The sequence below is a fragment of the Opisthorchis viverrini genome (genome assembly GCF_000715545.1).
Source record: "Opisthorchis viverrini unplaced genomic scaffold opera_v5_472, whole genome shotgun sequence".
Taxonomy (NCBI): Eukaryota; Metazoa; Platyhelminthes; class Trematoda; order Opisthorchiida; family Opisthorchiidae; genus Opisthorchis; species Opisthorchis viverrini.
The window spans coordinates 156,310-175,889 of NW_008752131.1; positions in this window are offsets into that span (position 1 = coordinate 156,310).

Below are 19,580 nucleotides of genomic sequence, written 5' to 3' on the forward strand. Positions count from 1 at the left end.
ATAATTTCCGTAGAATGGGAACCTTGTAGCTGAGAGTCCCAAGAGTGAAATTTGGCCACTGTGTGCCATAGACACTAAACATGAAGTAAGTTAAACTTCAGGGGAACAAAAATCATCAAACTTATAGTTATAAAAAACATTGTCAGGAGGGAAAAAATTGTTTTGCGGCGATTTTTCGACTAATCGCAGTGTCTAATTTGGCCAACGTCTGGGAATTAGAAATTATTTCCTAGCTGTTCTTCTGCTTGAGCTTATTTGGCGGCGTAATTCAATTTGTTTTGACTAGTGCATGTCAGATATATTTCCCATGTGTCAATGGTATGATCACACGTTTAACAGGTTCACCAATGGATATTCCGGCGAGCACTGGCTCGGAAGGTGGGACTATTTGTGTCACAGCTGATTTGTAGGTACAAAAGGTTTCACATGTAAGTGAACCCTAAGTTTCCTGGTGAAAATGAATTTTCTCAGATGTATTAAATTATGCATTAATTTTTCATCGCAAGCGAGTGAGTCACAGATGGAGTGCCTAAATCCTAACACAGTATTCCAAACTGTTTTGCAAGCCTTGTTGTATACTTGATATTTAAAACTCCCTCTCCGCTTGATGAGCAGTACTGAACGAAAAGTTAGCAAGATTTTGAGAACTAATTCAACAAAGCTGTTACCTCACGTTAAAGAATTTCATTTTTTCTAAGTATCTTTATTAAAAACTTAATTACACACAATCCACAAGAGGATTTTATACTTGTAACTCGAAGGAAACCCGAAAAATCGCCGGTTCCTAACTCATCTATCAGGGTGGAGTTGCATTTCTAAGAAGAACGCTGTGCGTGACAAGCGTTTATGAATCTACTCTTCCACACACTCTATATTTTCCATCTCCGTGGTTGAAAAACTTCAATGGAAATGCAAGTGAAGACAGTCAGCGCTGAGAATTTGGAAAGCAGTGTATTGTTGTTCCATGCTTATCGGGATTCATCAGTAGAGCGCATCTCACAAACTTTCTAGAGCGTCTCGAAACCATGATCTTTCGGTTAGTAATTTGAACGCCGAACAGCTCGACTACGAGCGGCTATTTATTCAGACATTTAAGTATTCAGCCGGACAACCATAAGGTTACAGTTTGAAAATATCTGGAGTTTTTTAGATGGTTCTCGATAAAGATGAAACAAATGTGAGCTGCTCCTCTGCTTCCCAGCAAAAATTCGCTGCACCTACCGCCCGAAATCACCATTAGAGGTCAATCCACTCACTGAATTATGACTTTTGAACAAGCACCAGTGCTGTCCTATAGACAAAATTTGCAAATGAATCCTACACACTCCTACCTACCTTCTAACACTAATCTCAATACTTGCTCAAATGAACAGATAAAAAGTAAGTATAGAACACTTCCAGGTTAGCGAACTGCAAGGTTAATTTTTTGGCCGGCTTTGACCACCCTACAAACAGAGAAGATTTCAAAATTCCAGAATATCTACCCGTGGTATTTGTGATCTCTGTAAGTTACCATTCGTGCCGCAAAAGCTCCAGAAAAATCCTGCGGGTTCATCTACACTTGTCCAGGTCGTACAGTCTCATTACCAAGTTGACAGATGAGACCACCTAGAACTCTGTAGATTCCATTGGAGCCTAGGATCGCACTTTGTGACCCAGACAACGCAAGTCTAACACATTTTCTATTCAGTCAACATGGAATTCTCATAACAGAGTATATGTAAATTTTTGCGCGGCTAGAACAGAATGACGCCCATCATGTGCATGACTTCTTTGCCACCAAACTCAATTTCAGTTTGGCACACAGCTTCGTGATTCAGAATTGAATGTAGATTGCAGTCAAAGTGCATAGATAAGGGCATTTGATGTCGAGAGTTAGTTTATAGCTCTACGTAAATCTCTCTTCCTTGTGTGCGTATAAAAAGCAAGAAATTTGAAGCCGAAATAAACGTAAACGACAGCATATGAAAGAACTTTAGTAATTCAGACATTTTTGTCAGTTAATCGACACCAAGCTTCGTCCATTTGTGTTCAATTTGTCTACTGAGGACAAGAAACTCCACCACAGTAAAGATTCTTAGAATTACCGTAGTAAATTTCTTACTCAAAGATGTTTTCCACGTGTGGTACCACCACAGTGCATGAGCTTTGTAGAACAAAATTCAGAATCGTATTTTTGTTAGGGAAAAAAATTTAATGTACTATCTTCCTCTGGATTTATTAGAATACATGCGTTTCGGCGTTGCGGTTCTTCCTCCTTCACTTTCGTTGGAGGTATTACACCAAGCAACAAAAGATATCTATAAAGTTTCCCGATAATCAGTCAAATAGGGAATAGTAAACCAATTTAGCTAAATCACTTGCGTAGATCCAGCCCAAAAACCGCAAATAAAAAAGATGTCAGTTAAAAATATTCCGTCCAACCCTTTACTGATTCTGCAACATCCTGAAGTGTAAAACTCTGTATTGATTTCTTTTTTTGTCTTTATATTTACTGTGCAACTCAAGAGCTTATCCAGGGTTGGACATCACTTCATTAAATTGCCCCTTAGAACGACCTGGCTACACTTTCTTCTTCTGAGCAGAACGATGGAAATAAAGAGAGCCAATGGACACAAATAAACGTTGATATATCAGCCTGTGGTCAAAAGCTCAGATTAAGATTTTGGCTGTATTTACTACAGTGATTACAAAATATTCACTGGCTCCTAACTGTTCTTTTGTGTAAATGGTCACCCACTGTATCTGATGTCAGCAAAGTACTGAATCCGAACGTTGCGCACATACAAACTAAACGTACTACAGACAGTCAATAAAAAATACAGATTTTTATAAACAGTTGACTTCTAATGAACCTATGAAGGTTTATTTTGATTGACCAGAAGAAGTACAGAATTCCGAGTAAATCTCTGATGGATTTAGAGGATCCACTTGGTATATCCCGTTGGTTTATTACCACTTTAACAAAACAACTTGGACAAGGAAGCACTTACAAAATCTAACTTGTGCAATCATAAAAAACTATCGTTTTATGTTACGTTAAGTTTGCAGTAGATACTTTCGGAAACAACAGCATAGGACCATCTATACTTTTACGCCATCTGCATACTGACGATATTACCTCCGTTGGCAACGAAAAGTTCGCAACAAAGTACCATGCTCAACGGAAGATTCGAATTTAGTTACTACTGCGCAAGCTGCCAGAAATATGTGGCATATTTTTAAACATATTAGTGCGGCATTTCACATTCGCCATTCGATCGTCTGGGATTGAAAAGCATATAGTCTTTGTCCTAGCCAGACTAAGATCCCATAAAGTAGAATAATCCTGCAACTGCATAAGCATGGAAACACTTCGAGTCCAAAAGAGCATTCTTTGGGTGCGAAAAAGACCAATCAGAGCGATATTTCTAGAGAATTCATTTAAAGTCTTCTCTAAAACAGCAGTACTAAATGGTGGTTCCATAATTTTGTCATATTTCTTTTTACCTTTATAAACGATGATCAGAGGAAGGTCGCCACGGTTCTCTTGTTCTTTTATATGAGCTTTTCATTCAAGCATGGTTGAACTCCGTCCAAAGGAGCATTCTGTATATCATGGGTGTTCTTTTTTTTACCTTTATAACGATGATCAGAGGAAGGTCGCCACGGTTCTCTTGTTCTTTTATATGAGCTTTTCATTCAAGCATGGTTGAACTCCGTCCAAAGGAGCATTCTGTATATCATGGGTGTTCTTACTTATTATCTTGTATGCTTGACTACTTGGATTTTTGATCCACCGTCCAAGCTGATGTTTGGGACCTTCCTTGTCCAAGACTTTAAATCTAACTGAAGCAACCTGTGTTGGATTTTTTATGTTTATGTCCCTCCTGATGGCAATATCATCTTATGTAAACTTACCGCTACACCATTAATAACTAAAGATTCGTAACATTTGTTAAAGAAAGAGCTCAAGGCAAAAACTTATTCGGGTAAGCATAATTTAGATAAGCTAAATGAACTTTTAATCAAAGACCGGAAAATCTCTTGAAAACGTCCAGACATTTCTTCCAAAATGATATATTACTGGTTAGCAGTGGGCTATATTTAGTAGCTGATGGCAAGGCATTTGTTAGAAATACCTTGCACTACCACACGATAAAATAAAACTGCATTGCACCAATTATTTCCAGCTAATAAGGCTGCCTATGTGAGGCAAATGAAGCGCGTGAACGCACATTAGTTGACAAACCTAATTCATGGTCTGTAAATAACTACCGTTCTGTTTGTTTCCACAAAGACGAAATCCAGGACAATCCGCCCGGGTCTGTTTGAGTCGCTTTTGTAGCACAATATGTAACGTGAACGTGCACTAGGCTGTACTTGTGTTGATAAGAAAGGTCACACTTGGGAGAATTTCTCTATTAACACCGGTTCATCTTATATCGCAGCAAATCAATTGGATGTAATAATACGCGTTGAACAGTTACCCAATTTTTAGAGGTAAATCAAATCCCGCAGTTTCATCATTCGGCTTCGTCTAAAAGGAATACCAAAAAATAAAATTTTAAGCTTTACACAGATTTACTCACTTACCCTGAAAAAAAGTAAGAGTTACTTAGAATTTTGTAGAATATTTCTAAATTTTATCAGAAAACTTTTGTTTTGCAGAATGGGACTTCCAAACATCCACATCTCCCATAGTATTTACCAATTATCTAGCAAAGTTACAGCAGATTTGGTAATGTTAATTATGGAAATTAGGAAATTTTTAGAGAGCAAACTGCTTATCTTCAAATATTTAGCAAGCTAGCTGGTCCAAAAGTATACATAATTCCAGAGGATAATTGAGTGACAAATATCAAGTTCATCTATGCGTGCGATTTGTCACCACTTTCACCTTAGCATACCGTTTGTCCTACTGAAAGGCTGTCAATAGCATATCATGGTTTTTAGGACAACTGATATTTTGGATAAAGTTAACCAAAGTCAAAGTCACATGGATAAGACACGGGTACATCCCAAAATTCGCATCAGCATAGGTGATTTTAACCCTATCAGAATCCATTTGTTGAGCAAGGTGGAAGTAGGGATGCAACACCAACAAGTTTCTCATAGCAACCATTCTGATAACCAGATTTCATTTACCCTGTTAACAAAAATATTTTTACAAAACAAATCGGAAAAACCTTGAACAAAAAACAATCCTGAATAGCCCCAGCAAATGATTTTTTCTCTGGAATTCGGTCTTGAAGAGTTTTTTATCACTGTGCTGCCAGTAAAATGCATCAAAAGAGCACCGTTTCACTTATATCGTTTGTACCATGCAATCCATATAAACTTAAGAAATTTCCACAGTCACTTGCTTGATTCGAAAATGGGGGCGATTTTGCTCCATAACATTCCCACCCCATTATTTTTATAAAAAACAAGGCGTTCCAGTCGCATTCACAGAAACGTTAAAAGGTTCTTCTCCGGATTTTCTTCTCCCATAAGCATGTAATATTTATTGTGGAGTTTTCATCACAAGCACATTTTCGCTTACCTTATGGGCCTCTTGAATAACAATCAATAAACTATAATCGTTTACTATGGCCTCAATCTGTGGGGCAGTTTCGTCTGAAGCTTTGAATGACAACAGCTCACTCAACCAGATAACCCTGGCCAAATTATGCGTCACAAACCACGACGCTCTTCACCTTGTTCGTGATCGGTAGCGAAGCGAGAACTGTAGATGAAAGTATGATTGTTAGGCTGTCGACGAAGTTGAAACAGGCGCACAACGAGTGACAAACATGTTTTCGGCGAGGTCTTTCTAAGTCATACAGTTGCAAAAGTTAAGAGAGCAGTACGTAACATATTTGAATGAGCATGGTGTATATAAATACGAATTTGAGTGAGAAACGACACTGGCTATCTGTCAAAGAACACTTAGTTCAAATCACCAATAGGTATCCAATCCGAGATCCTCGGGGACACGCGTGTTGCCGGCAACAACCCAATTTCCTGATCAACCGGAAGGCGCGGATGTCGACCGTACATCAGCATAAACGGGGATTTGCCTGTGTTTGGCTGTATAGAAGCACAGTGAGCCAGCAACACCATCGGCAAATTCACTCCCCAGTCACCTAATTTGGATACCAGCCACTTCTTGGTCGTTCGGTGAGACCATTTGTTTCCGGGTGGTATGGTGCCGTCCTTAGGCGTCTGATGCCCGGCATCTGCAAGCAAGTCCTGAAGTCTTCGCTCTCAAAGCAAGGCCCACAATCCGTTGGGATCATTTTTGGCACCCCATGGTTAGCCGCAATATGGTGCATTACCACCCCGCTGAAAGCCATCGCCCGTTGATTTGGAAGGACTACCGCCTTGATCCACCACGACAGATGTTTTGTCATTATCACGATATATTGATTCCAGGTGGTCGTCACCGGAAAGGGGCCCATGACGTCAATTGGCCATAACTCGCCTATTTCTGAGACAGGAATAGGTCCCATGAGATGGGTTGTCCCTGTCGTATCCTCTTTCATTGGTCAGCACTGCTTACAGAACAGCACATAATCCATCACCTTACTTCTCATCCCGGGCCAGTAGGCCCTCTGCCGAAGTAACTTGTGCACCGTGGTGCATCCTTTGTGTGCCATCTCGTGGCTTTCAACCAGCAGATTCCGCCTCAAAATGCAAGGCAGGACAACATCCGAATCGGTGGTGTTCCAGGAAATTATGCCAGCTTCATTCGGACTCAGCCGATCAAAGTGACTGTGGAACGTTTCCAATTCCTAATGTCCCTCTCCGTTCTCAATGCTCCTTCCATCCAACAAGGTGGCTGCAACCTTTCGTAACACAGGATCCTGCCGTTGTAGTTGCACCAACCTTCCGGGATCCAGCTCGACGACGAGGTAGTCGCCTTCAACCATGATCCTAGAGACCTTATCTTCTGGCTCTGATCTTGGGAGCTAATCAGCCAGGTGGTTCTACTTACCTGGCAAGTGCTGGGTAGTGAAGCCATACTTTCGTTACCGAAGTGCCCAGAGTAAGAGTTTTTCGCGAGGTTCTCCAGTTGTCCTGATCCACTTCAGGTGGTTGTGATCAGTTTTGACATAAAACCCTTGTTTAATCAGATATGGCCTCCACTTATCCAGGGCCCAGACGATTGCTCAACATTCTTCCCCAATAGTCGAGTCCTTCTTTTCAACGTTGGTCAGAACAAAACTGGCATGTCTGATAGCTCAATTTCTGTGCTTTAGAATTGCTCCGATACCGCGATCACCAGCGTCTGTTGCAACAGTGAACATCTCTCTAACCCTGGGCAGTTTGAGGATCAGTTGCTGATCCACCACCCATGCTTTGGCACGTTCGAAAGACTCACGTGCTTCCCCTGTCTATTTGAATTTCCGATTTTGCCCGAGAAAGTCGTACAGTGAAGCAGCAATTGTGTTAAAATCCTTGAAACAAATATGTAGTGTGACACTCGTCCAGGAAGCCGCCCTAGAGATCGCTTTGAATTTGGAACAGCACAGTCGATCTTTGCCAGTTCTTCAGGCAGTAGGTCAACCTTTCCCTGATCCAGCAGTATCATTGAACTCCGAGAGAGTTGTCTTTACTTCATTTGTCCACAGGGCAGCCTCATGGATACCCTGGAATACGACCTGCATGCTCCGGTTCCGAGTTGCTGTATAACACGATGTCGTCTCCGTACATCGTTTCCCTTCGTTAGACGAAGAATCAAGCGCCAGAGTGTGCATGGTTCACCATACGAACTAAACGGCATCCTTATAAGTTGATATTAAATGTGCCCAAGCGTGAACACCCCTTCCTTCCTGTCCTCCACCTTGACAGATAGTTGACAGTATCCAAAACGCAAGTCTAACACCGTGAAATATCGTAAATGCTCTAGGGAATCGAAAATCTCCGCAACTGCAGGAGTGGCTACAACCTGATTTGCGGTCAGTTCCTTCAAACACCGAAAATACACGCAAAATCGGTTTTTTCCATTCGCCTTCCTTACAAGCACAACCGGAGAGCATTACGTACTGTTAGTTTCCTAGATTGTGTCACTTTTCAACATCTCTTTAACTTGTCTATGGACCTCCTCCCGTAGATGGAACGGCAAAGGACGGGGGCCGTAAGGTCGGAAGCATTTGGAAGAGAGTGGAATTTCGTGTTCAATCCACTGGCAGAAGCCCAACGGATCCACATCACCAGTGAGCAGTTTGGAGTTTTCCTCCACCACGGACTGTACTGATGCAACGTTACAAGACGGAAGCCATCAGAAGTGCGGCTCACTTACGGCAGTGCTTACGTAACCTTCAAGCTTGACTGTGCCATACTTTGTTATCAGTTGTTCTGCTTGGGATCAACCACGTATTCTGTACTCTTGGGAAAATCTGCTCCCAATATTATCTTCTCTATGCCTGGGCTGATCAGGAGCTCGTTCTGCACGGACCTGTTGCCTAGGTGCATTGAATGTATTGACCATCTGTCAATCTTCAGTCAAAATCAGCCTGCTGGCTGTCGGCCGGTGTATCGAACTTTGCCGCAAGAGCTTCCGTCGAGATGACCCAGTCCACCTCCCGAAGATCCCTAATAGCCGCATCCAGAGCAACCCTCGCCCGGCCTCTGAGAAGGGTCTTCGGCGCCGCCAACTGACCCCGGCTGATCTACAGCCAGCAGCTTCCTCAACCTCCTCAAAGTCCTCCTGGTAGGTCCACACATCCACATCCTCAAAGAGTTGTGGCCACGTGATCTTCATCCTTGTCCTAACCGCCGCACTAAATGAAAAGAGGAAAACCCTTCACTGTAGATTTGCTCATTGGAAAACACCAACTGAACAGCTGGACAGGAAGAAAGACTTCTCGTATGCATTTTGTTTATAAAAAATAAATATCCGCTTCTTCTTGAACGCGTCTTCTTGAAACTTTCTGGATATTGATTGGCGGACACGCAAGTGTAAAGGAATGCTAGGAAACTATTCCAAAAATCCCACCAGATCAATTCGGAGTCCAAAAGACCACATACTACTCCCACGCCTCGTCGGTAGTATCCACCACTACACAGGTAAATGTAAGTCAACGAGTAAGATTAATTTCGTTGTTTTGATTTTCAAGGAAGTCTCCTATTGTGTCACATACGTAATAAATACCTCCCGAAAAATACAGAGGTTTAAAAATGCATTTCTTCATCACCAATGGAGGCGTTGTTAGGATGCGCATTGGTTGTGCACAACCACCAACCCATCGCTACGCACTACTACACTCCCCAATAACGCACTGATGATGCCACCTCGGTTGGTGATGAAACGTTTGCAATGAAACTGCTCAGCTGAGCGAACAAACCAACGACCATCTAAGCGACCTGAGCTAAAAACAATTGATTGCTTCCAGTTTTCGGTGCACGCTGAGTGTAACTATTAGTTGCTCACCAGTTTACTTTCACTGCAGTGTTCAGTAGGTTGCTCTTACTTTAAAATTGTGCGTGAAACTAATAAGTATGTCACAGATAAACCATAAAATACATCTGGTGAAGATTCTCACCACAAGGAACAGGAACCTGGCATAGAACTCCTCTGCCAGACTCACCTCGCATCTTGTTAAACAAAGTGGGCACCATGTAGAGCAGTGGAATAACATCTTTTTCCACCACGCCGTGTTTTAACTTTGAACTTTGCGTTGTGAAGTTTTCAGAGGGCACTTTTAGCTGTTTATTCAAGTTATGAGTAGTCTGAGTTTTCAGGGGTGAACGAAGCCAAACATTTCTCAGTGAACATGAGTGGCAAGCAAATAAGGTGGAAGCTACCGTATTATCCTTTTTCGGAGTTTCTCGGAAAACACCCTTTTGCGTTCTGGAGCCCAAGTACATTTACAACCACGGTTTCGTAATATATGGGCTAGGGTAACTCAGGGAAGCACACAATTGTGGCGGAAGATACCTCCCCCAGTATTATATGGCCATCGACTGTGAAACTGAAATTTCCCGGAGAGCTATTCCGGAGATCATAAGACAGTGCTGAACTTTGACTCTTGTTGTTTGACACGAAATAGTTGGGAACACTTTCGATGTTCAGTTTAGTGCTTTAGCTTACTAAGTAACCGATCACAAATGCGATCATATATATATATATATGACATATAGAGTCATTTCAAAGGCTGCAGGGACAGTCAGGACCATCAAACTACTATTGGTAATGATGTGTGCCGCCCGACTATCTAGTTCTTATCACTTCAATGGGTCTGGTTTGCGGGCGGGAAACTATTCCGAAACTATTATCGCTCACTCTAGTTCCAGCTAACAAACGACTAATCCACTGACTTTGGCAATTAAATCCAACACTTCTAATTTCAGAAGTCTTACTTCATTGTGGTGTTTCCAAACGTGACTGTATTTGCACTGAGAAAAAACTGAGCCTTTGAAGGATGACCTGAAATTTCCTAAGCCCACACAATTTGTACTGGAGTAATAGTGAAAAGTTACTGAGACTCGTCCGTACATTTCAGGACGGCATAATGCCACAAATACCTCGAAAAAGTTCTCTTCAAATTGTGTAGAAGGTAGTCTTCTACATGACACTTTCTGGCCGTCTTTCACCGATTTCGTCAGAGTGAGGTGATGTCGTGTTGAAAATCGTCAGTGCTTGTGTTAATCCTTCCGCAAATTGATTCAGATTGCTTCAAAAGTAATAGGATAACAATTCTGATCCAACTGATGGCCCCAAAAACAAAGACTGAAGATGCAAGTAAAGGATCATTCAGAAAATCTGGATACGATTCTCTGGGTTTATAGCGGTGATAAAAAAGACATATGTTCTTCCCAAGTCCCTGCATCCCTTTTATAAAGGTCTACGGAACTTTACGTGCATCTATACCATTCCAGTACAACTAGATTAGGTGAATTCTAAATTACGATAAAGCTTTTTCGGTATCGGGGGTTGTCCGACGAGGAATTATACTCATTGCAAAAGAGTTCAGACTTGTCTTTTATGTTGTCCTTTCCCCCGAGCCATAGAAATTCCCTTCAACATTATGTTCCCCCTCAATAACTGTGGATCAATTTAGGATCCAATCATACGAACCCCGAAATTTGTTGTGGTGATACCGTCAAATAATAACTTCATATTCTTGTTTTTTGTAGTGATATTCCGGAAGAAAAACAGCTTTTATGTGTGCATGATTTGTTGCGAAAAGCCTTTTTCTCCGAAGTCGAAAACAGAACTCTAACGGAGGACATCGCTCCAAAAAGCAAGCGCTGTATAACACATCAAACAATGCGATGAAAGGTTGTTAGTGGGATAAATGATTCACTCGTTACGAATTGGTAGGATGTATATGTGAAAGCAAGCACCGAAGGATAGTCAGCTGAATTAATGTAATTCATCTCACAATATGTTTATCCTACAACCGTCAGTCGATTTTTAATTACGTCAGTGGGAAGAACAGTTGTTGTCCTGAGAAAGTTTATGCTACTAGTTAGTAGTATGTAGTATATGGATGAAATGATGCCATGGACTGCCTGTACACTGGACGCCGTGGCTTCATTATTGCATTCGCTTTAACGTATCCTATCACCGATTTCCTCAACAATCTCCGCTTCAACACTTAAAAAAATCTTCAAATTATGCACTCCTTATGAAGTTATAACGGAAAACTCATAGTAGTACTCCGCAGGACTCGAGTGATTAGATGGTTAAAAATGAAAAATATGATAGCTTAGCCTCGTCAAACAGGCCATGAACCATCGCTCTCTCATGGAAAACTTGATAAGCTTGATCAGCATGTCACAAGAATATCCGTCAATAACTGCTTATGGAGGAATTACCGAAAACTCTTGTCTGTGAGTAAATCAAGGGTGTAATGAAAAGCGTCCGATGCTCCAGGGAGCAAGGTCCTTTATATAGGCGAATATTTAATTCGTTCAGAAACTTGAATTAGGCCTAGTGAATTTTACTCTCAAGTGATCAACTTTTATTAGTCTCCGTGACACCAGAAACACGCTAACTGTCAGTCATCTCGAAAACATGCTCTTAGTATTAACAGCGTGTTGGGGTATTAGCAGCAGGTTGATCGGTTAACTGTTGATCCCCACGCCGTGCTTGACAATTCACATACGGACGTTTCGTCATCATTATAGATCTTATCAGTGCTCCAAACCCAGATTTTATGCATTTCTCAAAATAAGTTCATTTGCACTCCAATTTGTTTTTAAAGGGGACTCGATTGAATCCCAGCTGAATATCCCGTTTACTATATTCTTCGGCTGAATGTGTTGTACAATGGTCACCCAATATTTCATATGACATGAAACTGGCGATATGGTTTCTTGACGAAACACACCAGTTGTAGGAGTTTGCCTAATCGTACTGATCCCAGGTGAGAAGCTGCAGGTAGTTTCTAGTCGAAGTGTACGAAAGACAGACAGACTACAAAATTGGTATTTTGCAGCCGTGTCGCCTCAAATTTGTGAGTAGCCAATAAAGTATACAGTGCACTCATACATGTAAATTGAAAAGCTCTCCAAAAGTCACAACTGAAGAAAGGGTCAAATAAATGCTGCAATAAATGCTGCAGTTAATAATAAAGCACACCCAACCAGAATAACAAACTAGTCAGTTGGATAACGTTATTTTAAGTAGACTAGCGAGTAGAGGGCGAGGGAGAGCGCGCAGGGAGTCAGTGACATGTAAGAAGGACAACTTCTCTTGGAAGTCTAACTCGTGTTATGTTTGCTCCGATGACAACTCCTCAAATCCAGCTCGTTTGTATTTCGAAAGAAAACAAGAGCAAGGCATTCGGCGAACATCCGGCCACTGACTCATCGCAATGCATCATTCCACTTCCTAAAGAGACACTGTTGACATAAGCCCGTCTGTTGACGAGACGTTTCCAATTAATTTGTCCAGTTCAGCGAACAAACCACCTACGCCAGCTGAGCTACCAATATTCTCCTCGAAGCACATTCAGCAGTTCTGTCAAACTCACGCTCTATCAGCCACTGTAGTTTTGTGTCACCTCTGTGTTCTGGGTTCATTTACAGTGATAACACCTTTCTAAAAACTTGGTTTCCATCAGCAAACTCTTCCGATTGNCAACTGACTGTTTCTATGGTAGTGAGCGAACCTATTAATCACCCCTTCCTCCAACCGGAGTTCGAGTGCTGTTAGAACAGGTTATCTCACCAGTTCACAGGTAAGATTACCCCAGGCTAATTGTGCTCTCAAGAGGTGGACGATCTCTTATGTTCCGTTGGATGGGACAGACTGGGCAAATATACCTGTCCTGGTGCTATGGCAACTAGCTTAGGAGTTGAGTTGAGTGTTAGACAATATTCTCGATGCTCCAGATTTTCCACATTACCCTTCAAAATGTAACAAGTATTTCGGCTTTTGTTCAGAAGAAGACGTTTTTTAGTCACTGGTGGTGCCGAAATATTGGTAGTTTGGGTGCTTTTACTTATGTATGATCAGGTGTCTGTTGGTCTGTGTGCCAGGCTTGAGGATTAGGTTGCAAAAGTTCCGCCATCCTCAGTACGCAGTGCGTAAGCTGGTTACCAAGCTCAGCGAACAGATCAACGGCCATCCAATTAACCATCAGTATTCAGTCATTATTACGAATGGGTATTATTCTTGTTTTCGTGCTACACATCAGTAATTTTGTCCTCTGATTTGCCTCTTAATGTTTCATCATTTTAGTGCTTGAAAATAGCCAGCAGGGCATGGGAGAAAAGCCTTTCAACGGTGTCCGATTAATATACCTTTAACTCTTTATTGGCTGTATGCTCTTATTATCCAACTAAGTTGGTAATGCTTTGGAATCCATACAACGTAAGTATTCTTAATCCGAAAGTAGTAAAACCCTTGCTGAGTGCTAACGAATTATCTATCAAACCGATGTCTGAGCACCCAGTTACTGCCACACCCTCTGATTCTTGTAACTAGTGGTAAAAAGCGACTCACCAATAGTTCAAGTCGGGGTTCCAAGTCGGTTAAAACTAGCTTGGAGGGTTGAAGTTTTGTTAGTCATTTACACTTGAATGGTCACGACGATCTATTCGCATTCGGTATAGAGACAACCCACTTGAAGCCATGTCTGAAAGTGTCGCGACAAGTTTGCGGTGGTGCCCAACCATGCAATGAACTTTTGTGGAACGTTGTTGAGTGATGCTTTGAGGAGGGTCCGACAACGTTCAACATTACGACAAAGGCTCGGTAGTATAAACACTCATTATCTAAAAACACATGCAGAGATAGCACACGGAAAGTCCTGCGTCCTTACCTTTGTGAATAACGCTGCAACACCTGGTAACATTTTTTTTCATCAACTAGCAGTATCACACTGAGTTTCTTCGACCGGAATGCAGGACTTTTGCTCCATCAGTGAGGCAGGAGCGTTTGATACATCGCAACTTGGTAGTTCAAGGTTCTGGGCTAAACAACTGAACATTTTATTAGGCATGTGAGGTCGTGCTACATTAAGCTGCACTCTTACTGTTAACCAGAACCATTATTTGGATTAAATTCCTTACTTCCTGGGCTTCTAAAAGAGCATGGTCGGGATCAGGAGGGGAATGGGCAAAAAATTGTGAAATCCTACGAATCCTTTTGGGGAAATTGACATTTCACTCACTGCGAAACTAGGTTAGAGTGGTTACGTTGGGCGAGAATTTGGAACTATGCTCCACAAATCGCGTTAAACCTCTGAGTTGGAGTAGTTATGTTGCTCATCACGTATTTCACAGGTCTAGTTCCGCTGAAAAATGATTGATACTATTTTGTTTGTTGGGAGAAGGCTCAAAGTGTGTAACTCACTCAGTCTTCAGACCGACCACGAACAATCGGTTAGATAAACATAGATGAGCTGACGATCGGTCAACCACTGCTATCCAGCTACGGTGGCCATCATTGGCAGGGTTTCTAACTCCTTGATTCCCCAGAAAAATGCTTTAAATGGTAGTAAGAATAAACAAACCAACGAGCATTTCGGCAAGCATCACTCAACACTTTCCTACAGTAAGTACTGTCTATGCAACACCTAATTTTCACGTATCAGTGTAAGAATTCGTTGTGAACGCGGAAGAATTGAAGCTTCCATGTTATGTCTGTTCACAAGCCTTCAGTGAAGTAAACCTGTTCATTCTGTCCACTGCTAATACTGAGAACGCCGTGGAATGTCCTTATGGATTTCCAACAGAAAATATTCACGTGGCTAAAATTAGTTAAGAGTAAACGTCCGTCAAACAAACTCTGTCCCTACTGTCAGTGGGAGGAAAAATCACGTTTTTAAAATCAGCTGACACTAAACACCAATTGAATCCTCCATCTCACAAAATCTGTTACTGTGAGATTGGATGCGATCAGCGTGTGACGCGCTGACTAAACTGAGGTCCAGGAATAGACGTTTATCTTTTACTATAAAATAAGCCTATAAAAATGGGCATTGGAACTCATTGATGCTAAATTCCCCCAGAAGCTTGTTTACATGTCAACGAATAAGTCTACTCATTGTATTGAAATCTAAGCGTATCGTCGGAAACAAGCAGTTACATCACCCCACTGATTAATTTAACTCTCCCTTGCTTACAATTTTATCGGCGGATTCCATCGGAGCTTGGACTACTTTCCACGAAATTTGCCCAAAATACGTTATTGAGATCGCTGGAAAATGCGCCTGGCTATAATTAACAAGTTCATTTCGTTTCAGAAGTCTGTGGCGTTACACCGTCGCCTCATCACTCACAAGGATGACGTTGATGTTTCAGCCATGATTGCCCTCGACGTTATCTGCAGCATCTATCTTGATGCTCTGCAGTCAGGCTTTGAAATTTGACGGCCGCAACTTTTTATTACAATCTTTTATATCGAGACCTTAACAAACATCATTAAAAGACACATCTTGTTGTTTTAATGCAAGATAGAGGCCTCGAATTGTCTTTCTTATCTGAGACTGTGCACAGATTATAACATTTGTTGCTGTTTTTGCGCAACATCGATGAATTTAAAAACATCGTGATCATTCGTGCTGAAATTGCTCGTCTAATTCATCAAACAAGTCACTTATTTGACTTATACACTGGTCTGCATAACAATTTGGTTTTGACAAGAGACTCACCCGGAAACATGCTGAAACTCCCGTTTATCATGTCCCTAATCAACTGAATGTGATGCACCAGGCCACCTCGTTTTTCAGTCAGTACATTATGTAAGTACCGCAATATCTTTTGGAGGCGTGATACACTACTCACAAGGTTGCCAAAAACCCTTCAGCAGCCCACGACCGATTTTTCCCTTCCTGGGGCTCATCATTTGGACGCAATTCTCAAGTATTCATCATCCTGATGTTCTACTTGAGCCCAAATTATGCATGCTAATTTGGTTTTGGCAGGGACCCTCTGGGACCCAGCCCACTCTGTCCTTTATCACGAACGGCTAAACCAGCCGTGTGTTATCGAAGAGCTTTCAGCAAACCTATGAGTGATATGCTATATCTGTAACAGTAATTTGTTTCTTTACTTAACTGGATAGCATTAGACATTCTCATCTGTTCAGCTTAATTAGTGGGATCTTTTCAAGCGATGAGTGGTTTACTCCTCACTCAAAGGGCTCCAGTGCTGAAGACCTCACGGATGGTGTCACATCCGTTTATCTTCTGCGACAATCATCATGCACAGATATGATTTCGCTTGGGGAAGGAAAATTTGCAATAACGGTCAGTTGGGCACGTCTTTAAAATCTGACTGTGAATGGTGAAGAAGGTTGCCGGTTGCGGTCATCCTCTGATCTCGGTAGTTCTTTTTGATGTCCCAACTTTTGGAGGAGCAGCACCCATCTGGTATACTTTCCCAGCAGTACACCTGTATTGGTCTGTAGTAAAGCAGGAAACTTTAAAATGGTTTTCAAAGGGCCGCATTACCATGCTAGAATAGTTATGCATATTTCTATCATCTTATTGTCCTCCACTGTTTTTGTACGTGTGCACAAAATACACAATCCTCTCAGTGCTTTTGTAAACCACTGACTTCAAATGTTCTCACACTCAACTCATTAAGCCGTTCACAGTAGCAGGCCACACTGGGTGACATGTCATCTAATCCAATTCAGTCATCGGATTTCTGAAAAACTGTGCATTTCCTGGGGTCATACAAACAGAACTCCAAAAATTGGATCCCTGTTACCTATTTGAATAAGATATGAAAAGGACAAGTGCTGTGGGATTTTGACCTTTTAATTTTATTTTTTTCAGCCACAATGCTAAAAAACCGTCAATTTTCCATCGTAAATAGAGTTAAATAGCAATAAACTAGCGGGACGGAGCCAATCGTTTGGTGAAACAATGAGGTCCACCTCTTACCTCTAAGGCAAGCTGATAGATTATGTCAGAGTCAGCGCACAAGCTGGGTCGGCGTTGAGTGATCGATCTGGTATCAGTGAAATCTAGCAGTTTTGAGTAGACATTGAACAGTGAAATTCTGAGCGTCAACTTTTCACCCAGTGGATAGATTGTGTTTAACGAATAATAAGGCAGGTTTCGGGTCGCAGCTCGTAACAAGCTCTTACTCGAAGTAGAACCTGTCTATTGGAAACGATTTCAAACATTCATGGAATCCAACCGGAAAACATGTAAAGCAGCAATTCCGAGATATTTCAACCGCACCAATTATGAACGGTGCAGTGTAACGTCTTGTAACTAACTTATTTCCTGCCATGAGATGATATGTTAAAACCAATATACTCTCTTCCATAAAAATGCCTCCCTTTATATATTTATACATGTTTCGTTACTATTCTTCTGTATTTCTTTAGAGGTGGACAACAAAGAGCCACATGAATGGCGTAAGGCAAAGATCTCCCCCAATATGCAACAGGCATCACATGGAAAACTTTGTACCTCGCGTTTCGTGGGAATAATAAACTTCCTAACCTGGGGAAGATCAGGTTGAAAACAAAAACTGAACAGACTAAGCTCACTCACTCGTCACTGATGAGGACTGATAAACCAGTAGAGTTCTTCTCGTCTTGGCCCACCCTCTAACAAATTTGCCGAGAAAAACTCTCCAAAGGATTATTCGAAATGATATACAATCTGATCACCCATCGGTCGGTCTCAGGTTTGCGATTAACCAGTACTAGAAAACAGATTTTACCGTTCTCTACCTGCCAATCATCTGAGCTTATGCACACGATCCAGCCAATGCTTATGAACGGTATGGTGACAGGTCAACATTTGACTGCAAAACCAACCTTGACAGATGTGTTTAGTTTGTGCACCTGATGATAATCTGAACGGTGAGGTACTCTTGGGTCTTATGCTTGATGGGATGTGACAAGAATGGTAAAAAATCTCGAGTGACATACTGTTGTTTCCACAAACTGGGGCGTACTAGGTTTTCCTTAAATCAGTCAGCAGCAACAGATGCCGTAAGATTCAGACAACCTTGGAGAATTTAAATAAGCGGGAGGTACATTTGTTCCGGAGAATGGACGAAAGCCATGTCATCCTGTAAATACAACAGTTAATGCTTCGTTTTCCAATACACTTCTGTCTAAACTCCCACCAGATGACAATCCGTCCTGTGGCTTACGACTCGATACCTGACAATCAACCTAAAATTGGCACCAGATAGCCGTATCTGTCGAAATTCTCGCACGAGTTTAGCTGATGCGACTGAATTGGACAACAAAGTTTCTCCAGGTGCTAGCTAGTTAGGTGCGGCAAGTGTCCTGAACTGACAGGATTACGAACCAGGTAACTGAGGGTTCATTTGCGGATCAGTGTTTCCAGAATCCCGAAAGTCTAGTCGGTGGTTATGTGAACACTATCATCATGTACCGTGAACAGACACTTTCAGATGATTTTTTGAACAAAATATTTAAAAATTCTACCAGCCAGCTTTGCAGGAACTACTCTAGATCAACTTCCCGGAAAACGAAACGCCCACTTTTATTAATCACCCAGTGGTTCACGTCAAATGTCGTGTTATGATGTAACAAAAAAGTTCGTCGCATTTTCTCGGTAGCTTCGCAGCTTTCCCAAACTTGCGGCCATAAAATTGACCGACCACTGCTAACAAGCACTGTAACGAGTCAGTGTCAGCCCTGGATACAACTCCTTTTCGGTTTTATATCGAATAATTCTGTCGTCACGATGATCACATATTTTCAGAGTTTGTAGATTGTACAGTGTTCCATTCCTCGTAGCAACAGAACTGCTGTGGTTTCAGCATAGCCGTAATCTGTCCATTTTCCTGATTTATGATTGAGGAGAGGATGTCCAGTTGGTTGGATAATCTTGTTAATCAGTGAATGAGCTTGCTCCAAGTAGGCTTAGCACTTCATCTTCCTAAAAACTTTGAATCTGGTGCACTGGCATTGAAAAGACTGATAAAATTTTGTAGCAACAAAATCATATCCTTTGACTTCTGTGCTAAGAAGTTTGCCTCTGAAGGGAGTGGTATGTAATGAGTCGCAGCGCTCTTTTTATTTGGCTAGTTTATTAAGTTGCTAGGATGGAATTATAACTGCTTATTTCTAGCTCGGCTTCCGATGACTTTTTCGCTGTGGTTGTTAGTTTCCGGCACCCCCACGTAATTGCTATATATATATATATATATATATATAT